The sequence below is a fragment of the Lepus europaeus genome, chromosome 15, assembly GCF_033115175.1.
Source record: "Lepus europaeus isolate LE1 chromosome 15, mLepTim1.pri, whole genome shotgun sequence".
NCBI classification, from domain to species: domain Eukaryota; kingdom Metazoa; phylum Chordata; class Mammalia; order Lagomorpha; family Leporidae; genus Lepus; species Lepus europaeus.
In genome coordinates, this window is record NC_084841.1 from 61,709,827 (window position 1) to 61,720,219 (window position 10,393).

The 10,393-nt window shown below is 38.6% G+C and overlaps 1 pseudogene; it reads left to right on the forward strand.

The window, feature by feature from the left end:
- The first annotated feature begins 1,299 nt into the window (after window positions 1-1,299).
- On the forward strand, window positions 1,300-3,521 carry LOC133774305 (glyceraldehyde-3-phosphate dehydrogenase-like; annotated as a pseudogene).
- Window positions 3,522-10,393: the final 6,872 nt, after the last annotated feature.

Consider the following 10,393-nt stretch of genomic DNA (forward strand, 5'->3'; position numbering starts at 1 on the left):
TTTTAAACTGTACTCTTAGAAGTAAGTTTGTAGGGATGCATGCAGAGCTATACAGCTTTACAGTCTCTCTGTAGAACCTGAGAAAATAAAAACGGACACAGCTCTTCATGAGCTTAATTATTCTTAAATTTTTACATGGATACATTGTATTAACTATAATCCCTTAATCCTATCTAGTCAAAGGGTCTCCCAGTTATTAAGTGTAGATCTTTCAGGGACTCACCAAAGGAGCAGATGTAGAACTATCCATAGTCTAATTACTTTGTAACCTGGGGAGACAGGAGGTAAATAGGGCTAAGCTTTTGACCCAGTTATATCTCTGATCATCTACCTTAACCAATAATCTGACATCTCAGTGCTACTATGCCTATTATAGAGTTTAATGCATATATGTCATACCAAGGAAATATAAACCACCCAGTCTGAGAAATGCCATTTCATTCTGTTAAGAATCCCACTTTGGAGGCAAAAACAACAAACTGAAATGAGGAGTGTCTGTTCTAGAGACAAAAATAAAAAAAATAAAAATATGATGTAATGCTGCTCCAGAGGTAAAAACAACAAACGAATAAGTGGGATCCACTCCGAAGGCAAAAATAATAAATTTTAAAAAACATGATTTAATATACATTGCTCTATTAATCAGGCATGTAGCATGTGGTGGGCCATAGGGGCTACCATCTTGTGGTGGAAGTCCCACCCTCCACGACAGGAAGTAGAGTGTCTTCCATGTTTGAAGCTTCTCCTCCCTGACGCTAACACAATTCTAAGCAACCAGAACAGTTCTCCAGCTCAAAATTAGCAATTGAAAGCTTGTATGATAAGGCCCAGGAACAAGCAGAAACATTTTAGAACTTTTTTTAGCTGTTGATACTAATTAAAAACGTAACCTTAGAAAAGCACGTAAATTGTCTTTGAAACACATTACAACCAATCTAGAATCCTAGGGGGGTTTTTCCTCCATGTAAATCTGTTTTATCTCTTTTATTACATTGCACTAGCAACAACACTAAAGTCCTTAAAGCCAGAGACCATGAAAAAAAAAAAAAAACAAAAAACCCATCCATACATTCCTCTTTGAAAGCTACCAGCAAAACAAAAGAGAAAGAAAGAAAAAAAAATCTTGCTTATCTTTTGCATGAGCGAGCTGCTCTTCTCCAGGGCAAGATGGCTCTCGCCTCACTCCATGTGTTTGAATACCGCACTAGGCTCCTCTCCCCACACCCATCTCAGCTTGCTTTGAGCATGTTATGGCTGTTGCCTTTACACTCTAGCGGGGCAGGTGGGGGCTAGCTCGAGATGCGGGTGGAAGTGCAGCTTCCTGTGGGTCACCCTCCGGTGGACCTGAAACTGGGAGGCCAAATCTAGGGCACCGTGGTGCCCAGATCTGGGGCTACTTTATGCTGCAAGTCTGGCCATCCTATCCCTGCCTTGCAGCCAGAACCAGGGCCAAAGAGAAAGACCTGCCCTTCCCCAGCAAAGTCTGTGAGTGCAACACACTGGGGCGGGCACTTTGGAGCCCTGCATACCCATGACTGGACATGCATGGAAAGCACCAACCCAGATAGAGGAGAGAGAGGGTGCAGGCAGAGAGATAGGGTCAGAAGCCACAGGAAGTCCACTACCACCATGCTGCCTAGTTTTAAAATTTCTTAAATCCCTTCTTAAAAATTTTAAATCCCTTCATAAAAATTTCACATTTTATGTTCCTTCGTGGTCGCCATATGATATCAGAGATCACCCCTTAAAATCTAACAGAAATGTGGCACTTTAGAGTTCCCTAGAAGTGCTATCTGGGGTGCCACATATGCTATGGGAATTTGGGGTGCCATACAATATCATCATATGCTTATTAATAAATCCCCAATATTAATAAGCCCAAGAGGGTTCTTGCCTAATATTTAGAGAAGAATTCTAAATACCAGCATCCATAAACTTCCCCTCCTCTCCTCTCCTCTCCTCACCTCTCCCCTCCTCTCCTCTCTTCTCCTTTCTTATTCTCTTTGATTTACTGAAGGAAACTAGTACTATGCATGTCACCGGGAGCCTGGCTTGCTTGTTTATGCTTGGTTTCAAATTTGACACTGCCACATTTTCTGTGCCTCAGTTCCTTCTTTTGTAGCTAGGAATTGCAATGGTTAATATGAGGGTTAATTAGGTTATAGATGAATTCTAAGAATGTTTGTTTCAACATAATTTCATTAAATTATTATTAGGATGAATTAGGCTATAATGTACAAAGTTTCTAGAATAGTGGCTGGTACATAGTAAACATGATTTAAATTTTAGCTACTATTTTTCTTCTCCAGACTGGTTCATTTATTAAGGCTTTTCCTTTATTCTTGGAAAGTAACACTCTCTTTTATAATTATGATTGCATTTTGACATTTTTCTAAGTTGTATACAAATGATAAACTAATAAGATAGTCATAACTTAGTGGGCTTGAATCACCAACCTTTTGGAATACCTCTGTTCCTCTCTGTTCAACCAACAGTCACATCTCATGCAGTGCCACTGTGTCCCTAAAACAAGATGACAAAGGTCATAGCAAGTGGTTTTGGTTAAATTTGGTACCCGGCCTCCAAGGATGCTTTCAACTGTGGCCAAGTAGATGCTGTCACCACCAATGATCATTTTATTGACCTCAACTAAATGGTCTACATGTCTGGCATGATATCTCATGGAGCTAGCTCCTTAGCACATTCAAAGCTGAGAAGTAGAAGCTTTTCATCAATGGAAAGTCCATCTCTACATTCCAGGAGCAAGATCCAACTAATATCAAATGGTGCAATGTAGTGCTGAATCTGTTGTGGAGTCCACTGGCCTTTTCACTACCATTGAGAAGGCTGGGGCTCACTTTAGAAAGTGTTGAGCCAAAACAGTCATTTCTACCTTATTTGCTGATGACTTCATGTTTGTGATAGGCATAAATCATGAGAAGTATGCAATTCCTTCAAGATTGTTAGGAATGCCTACTGCATCACTGATTGGTTAGCCCATGTTAAGGTCATTCATGACAATTTTGACACCATGGAGGAATTCATGACCATAATCCATGCCATCACTGGCATCCAGATCATGTTGAATGCCCCCCTAGGAGATCATATGATGGCAATAGGGTTACCCTGAATGTTATTTCCACATCTATTGATGCTGTCAAAGCTGTGGGCAAAGTAATCCCTGAGTTGAATGGGAAACTCACAAGTATGGTCTTCCCTGTTCTCACAATGTGTCAGTAGTGAATCTGATCTATTGTCTGGAGAAAGCTACAAAACATGATGATACCAAGAAGGTGGTTAAGCTGGCATCATAATGCCCCCTGTAAGGCATCTTGGGATACATTGAATAACATATTTTCTCCTGAGGCTTTAACAGCAATACTCACTCCTCCACCTTAAATTCTTGGACTGGTGCTGCCCTCAGTCAGCATTATGTTAAGCTCAATTGCTGGCATGACAGTTAACTTGGCTACCAAAACAGAGTGGCCTACATTATGGTCTACATGGCATCCAAGGAGTAGGAGTCCCTGGACCAATACCTGCAGACAGACAACCAGAGGAAGAAAGAGGCCTTCAGCCACTGGGGAGTCTCTAACCTAACTCAGTTCCTAATACAATGAGAATCTCTACAATGACATCTATCCCAGATCTCCTGCAGAAGGGGAGGGTCATAGGGAGTTGTATCATGTTATGTACCATCAAGAAAACCCAGTGAATCCAGAAATAAAAAGGAACCAGTAAGTTAATAGGGCTTTAAATTTTGTTTTGTATTTTTATCAATATGAAGAAAACAGATTTTGTGTATTTTTTAAGGTACAAAGTGATTTTATTATAGTAATCTTGTCTACTTTTAAATGATTGTTTGCCAAGCATCAGACTCTGGCACAATTCAGTTATTAATCTACAAAAGATTTTATGGGATAATTCATATTAACAACATGTTACTGATCAGAAAATTGAAGTTAAAGAATGTCTTGATAGCTTTCCAATATCACAAAAAATGCCATAACTCCTTCCTGTACATCATTTATGGTAAATTTAATAATTTAAATGCTGATTTTTGTGTCATATCATATATAAACAATATTCATTGTTTAGTAAATTTTTTATCAAATTGATAGATGAATCAACTTTTCTGTTTTGTAGGTAAAAATATTACATGAAATAAAAATTAGTAATATATTGTTTTGTGTGAAATAAAACAGCTCGTCATCAAGGAAATTTATATTTTATTGAATTTATGATATAACTGATAATATGTAAGCATTGTAAAAGGAGTCTAGAGAAGGAAGAATTTTTACTTGTGAGTAACATAGTAGATTTCAAATATGGAATTTGGTTTTATTTGTGAAAATCTGGTAAGTTTTGGGTCATAGCAGAGGTAGTGTGATGATTCCCAGGTGGGAAAGTCCCATAAAGCCAAGTGAGAAAGTGTAATCTAAGGACACTAAACTAATTATTTTGGTTTGGACAGAGCATAGGGAATGAAGGAAACTGAAGCCTACAAAGCAGATTTTAAAATGTCAATAGATAATAATTGACACATTGGGGCCCGGAGGTCTCCAAGGTCACCCTTGGTAAACAATTCTTAAACAATTGTTCACTGCTATGAAAGAGACTTGGCAATGTCCCCAGAGCAGAGTTGATGAGTTCAGTTTCAGGCTCATAAATGTTTTGATTATATATATATATATATATATATATATATATATGTGTGTGTGTGTGTGTGTGTGTATGTGTGTATATATATATATATATATATATATATATATATATATATATATCATATAATTGGGTTGGTAAGAGTGAACTAATTGGTAGCACTTGGGAGGATGCTGCCACTTCCTAGGTCATGAGACTCAGAAAAGGGAAGCAGATGTACTCAGGGTCTCTACAGGATAGAATTGCTAATCTAAGTCCTCCATCCTACAGATGAAGTCAGAACCAAAAAGGAAAATGTCTTTTTCAGACTTATCTACTTGTGACAATGTCTCCTCACTTCACCTTTGAAGCCAGTAGAACTGAGGAAGGTAAACAATGTATTCTTTCTTTGAATTCTGGGTGAGAACTCACTCGGTGAGCTACTCTGGCTTCACATTTAAAATCCATAAAATTAAAATTACTCTGTTAGACAATTAGCACTGAATTATACTTTATTGAGTCCTAGGGTTGAGGACAAAAAAATGTTAAATTCTTAAAAGAAAATGTTTTACCAGAGTGTCTTTATCTTTCTCTGCTCTATTCAACCATCCATCTACCCACCCAACTTAGACAGCATATTAAGACATATCCTTACCCACTTCTGTTGCTCTCAAACTGCAGTAACTTAAATATCTGTGTGTAAAGTATAATGGTTAAAATAATTTTGAGGTCCTTTTCAGACCTCAAATCTTGTAATGCTAAGTAAGTTTTAGACATCAGAGTCAAGAGTCAAAGAATAGATCAAGATAAATACAGGAAAACTTAGAGTAGATGACAGAAGGGAATATATTCTACTTAAAGACATTGTCAGCCGGTGCCGCGGCTCACTAGGCTAATCCTCTGCCTGTGGCGCCAGCACCCCAGGTTCTAGTTCTGGTCAGGGTGCCGGATTCTGTCCCGGTTGCTCCTCTTCCAGTCCAGCTCTCTGATGTAGCCCGGGAAGGCAGTGGAGGATGGCCTAAGTGCATGGGAGACGAGGAAGAAGCACCTGGATCCTGGCTTCGGATTGGCACAGCACTGGCCGTAGCGGCCATCTGGGGAGTGAACCAATGGAAGGAAGACCTTTCTTTCTGTCTCTCTCTCTCACTCTGCCTGTCAAAAAAAAAAAAAAAAAAAAAGACATTGTCCTGTGTGGGGAGTCAGATTTGTTAATTCCTATTTTAGGTGTCAATTACTCTGACTAGACACAGATTGCATTTCTCTGGTCATATACTACAAGATTTAGGTGAGTTAGTATTGGGTAGTAGAGTCCTAAAGACCACCCTTAAACATGTGGGATTGGATGAAATTTTGTGTGATTTCTAGTGTGAGAGGAATAGGGTTAGAATTAGAGAGTCAGAGTTTCTGTGTATATGGGATCTATAATGGAGAATGGACAGAAGGATGTTTTATTGCCTGGTAAGTTTCAATAGTGGTTTTAATTCTCCAAAAACTATAATGACTATAGTGCAAACTACATATGTTGATGTAATAAGAAATGAAATTAAATTCAAATTTAAGGATGGATGTTTTAACAATAAAGGTGATTTGGGGATAGTTTGTTAGACCACCTTCTTTGCTCAGATATATTAATTTTTTTGGTTTGAAAGTATCTTCATTATTAATCTGACAATATTATTAAATTATTGGACTCACATAAAATATATAGTATTGAAATCTGTTGAAAAATTATTAATCATGATTTCTGTTCTCAAGAAGTTTAGTATTCATAGTGATCATATATATATATATATATATATATATATACATAAATTCATTAATATAGACCCAAACAGAGAGGAATGCCCCCTGAAAGTAATTGATGCTTTAATAGATAAAATTAAGAGTACCAAATATGTAAATGATAAAATGCTTTATATATTACAAGGAAATAATCAATAGAGGTTAAATTTTCAAAACACAATTTTAAACTGAAAAATAAAGAAGATCATGGATAGGTATGACAGATACCAAAGAATTTTAGTTCTCCTCCACATCCTGTGTACTAAATTAAACTGAAAATGAGGCAATACATTTCTTTCTAAGACCTCTTAATGAGCTGGTGCAGGTAAAAGCTGCAATCTCAGAGACTTAATTATTATTATTATTTTTTTTGACAGGCAGAGTGGACAGTGAGAGAGAGAGAGACAGAGAGAAAGGTCTTCCTTTTCTGTTGGTTCACCCTCTAATGGCTGCTGCAGTTGGCACGCTGCAGCCGGTGCACTGCGCTGATCCGAAGGCAGGAGCCAGGTGCTTCTCCTGGTCTACCATGCAGGTGCAGGGCCCAAGGACTTGAGTCATCCTCCACTGCACTCCCGGGCCACAGCAGAGAGCTGGACTGGAAGAGGGGCAACCAGGACAGAATCCGGTGCCCCAGCCGGGCCTAGAACCCGGTGTGCTGGTGCTGCAGGTGGAGGATTAGCCTATTGAGCCGGGGCACTGGCTGAGACTTAATTATTGACCACATTTGTATGCCAGTTATTATTTTTGGCTTAAAGACTGTAAGTATGTGAAGAAAGTAGACACAGTTATGTTCACTGTAAGCTCTATTTTCATGAGATAAGGAAACAGTTGATCAGAAATTAAAGTTTAGTTTAGGCAATCGCTTATGGGAAGGTACTATGCTCCACTGAGTGACAAAGCTGTTGGATCAGTTAAAATATTAAGCATCAAAAAATAGCTGTTATAGGGGGATTCTCAACCCAAAGATATTTACACTTTGGGGCCAGATAAATGTTATATACATGTGTTGAGGTTAGTTATCCTGCACATAGTAGCATATGCAGTAACACTTTATTAAACTGGGTAGCTTTTGTACTGTCCTTTGAGGGAAGGAATCTCTTGTGGAAGAGAATATAGGAAGATAAGACCAACACTGTGGCATACTGGATAAAGCTGCTGCTGGGTAAAGCGGCACCATATGGGAGCCTGTTTGAGACCTGGCTGCTCAGTTCTGATCCTCCTCTCTGCTATTGTCTGGGAAAGCAGTGGAAGTTGGCCCAAGTCCTTGGACCCCTGTACCCATGTGGGAGACCTGGAAGAAGCTCCTGGCTCCTGGCTTCAGATCAGCACAGGTCTGGCCATTTTGGCCATCTGGGGAATTAACCAATGGGTGGAAGATCTCTCTCTCTCTCTCTCTCTCTCTCTCTCTGTAACTCTGCCTTTCAAATAAATAAATAAATCCTTAAAAAATAAAAGAGTATAGGAAGGTAAGCAGCTTTGTTGGTTAAAGGTAATGAGTTTGATACTAGACATACTAAGTGTGTGATCCTAGAGGGATATCCAAGTAGAAGTAACCAGTAGAAGATAGTTTGTAACTAGTGGATTTTCTTATTATCTAGGTATAATAAAACTAATCAGTAGATGATTATCATCTAATAGATCATTTTTCATAGTTCCCAAGGGGAAGAGGCAGGCATGTTACTCTGGTCCATGTAGGGAAGCATACTGGCTGTTAGGAGAAAAAGGGAACCAGGGAGATATGAACCAGAGCATTGATTGTGGTTTCTGCAGAGAGGAGTGCTTCAGGCACAGTAAGCAGGCCTAGAATTGACTATTTTTAATAAAGTCATCAGTATCTGGTACATAGGAGCTATCCCTAGTTATTTGATATCTGAATCTAGGATAGTAGGAAAACTGTAATTATTTAATTTAAGATTTATTGGTTGATTGACTGGAAAAGCAGAGTTATAGAAAGAGCAAGAGAGAAAGAGAGATAGAGACAGAGAGAGACAGAGAGATAGAGACAGAGAGATACAGAGAAAGAGAAAGATAGAAAGATAGAATATCTTCCATCAGCTCATTCACTCCCAAATGGCTGCAAGGCTGGGGCAGGTCAAGCCAAAGCCAGGAGCCAGGAGCTTCTTATGTGTCTCTCACATGAGTACAGGGGCACAAATGCCATCTTACGCTCCTTTCCCAGGCACATTAACAGGGATCTGGATTGGAATTGCAGCAGCTGGGACTCAAACCAGAGCCCATATGGGATGCTGGCACTGCACGTGGACTTAACCTTCTATGCCATAGCACTGGCTCCTAGCTGGATATTGACTCAGCATATGAAAATCCTTTGAGAATTAGATAATAAAAAGCAGGGATTTTTAATATAGGTTGCGGATTTGTTGGTTTGCAAATGAAAGATGAACTTAAAATCAATTTTTTCTATTACCAGGAAGCAATATCCTTGCATTGGACAGTTTCCAGTGTCAGAAAATCCACCAATGTCAAAACATCAAAATAGGAAGATAAAAAGGCATGTTGAATACATATAGTGTTTTGGTTTGTATCCTGAAAAACTCATATTGAAATTTAATTCCCATTATTAGTTACTAAAAGGCAAGCTAATGTGGGATCTTTACAAGATAATTTGGACTCTGCTGTCATGAATTGATTAATTAATTCATGATGCATGAATAGGTATGTTGTTGAGGCAATTTGGCTAGATGTCTCATGAACTGCCAGTCTTTCACCATGGGATGCCTTGCATTGTCTTTTGACTGTGTAAGAAAGATGGTCATCACCAGATATGGCCTCTTGATCTTGGACCAAGATTATCAGACAAAATAACCCCTTTTTCTTTATAATTCATTTATTGTGTGGAACTGTTCTATAACCAAGATAAAACTGACTAAAATACATGGATTATATAGATGTGAGATGAGTTATTGGGGATGGAGATATATATTTTGGTTTTACCCACACAGCTACTCTAGGATTATAGCCCTGGTATAGATAAGATTTCCCAGGAAAAAACTAGAATATTGAAAGAAAGTCCGGGGTGCAAATGTATGGAGGCGGCCCAACACGTAAGGAATGAAAATTGACAGCTAGTATACCATCAGAAACTGATGATCAAAGAAGGAGGTGGACATAGAAAAAATAAAGAAAAATATTTTCTGTAAATAGTCAACACATACAATGCTGTGACAAAGATGAGAACTAAAATTCCCACAGTATTTTCCCACAATAAGTAGTGAGGACAAATTCCATAGAGCAGTGTATTGAAGAGTGAGTGCGTGATGAGGTAGCTGGAACATTGAGCATTTATCTATCAGGAGGAAGAAAAAAAGGGTTAGCAATGAAAAGGGGACATATGGTGAAAGGTCACTTTTTGCTTGGAAATATTTGACCATAGGTCACTCTCTTTAACTAAAGCTAGTAGAGATTGGGATATTAAACATTTAATAGCAGTGTTGTGGATAGTTAACAGCATTAAATAAGAAGGCTGAATTTTTTCCAAAAATATTTATTGAAAAAGAAGAAGGAGGAGGAGGGAAGGAAGAAGAGAAAGAGGAGGAAGAGGAGGAGGAGAAAGGAAGAGGAGAGAGAGGGGAGAGAGAGAGAAAGAAAGAGAGAGATTGGTCTCCTATCCCTTGGCTCATTTTCCAAATGCTCATAGTAGCTGAGACAGGGCATGGTTGAACACAGAATCCAGGAACTCAATCTGGATCCCTTATAAGGGGGCAGAAACTCAACCATGTGGATCATCATCTGCCACTTCCCATGATGCACATTTACAGGAATCTAGAATCAGAAACAAAAGTAGGGATCAAATCCACTCAACCAGTGTTCTAAATGCCTATGCCCATATTATCCTTTTAAGAAGACTTTATTAGCATGATTTTAGTCTTGGTGAATATAAAGAATTGTACTCTCAAATTGGGTGCAATGGACAGAGTGATATTAAGGAAAAGATATTAGCAAGAAAATGATA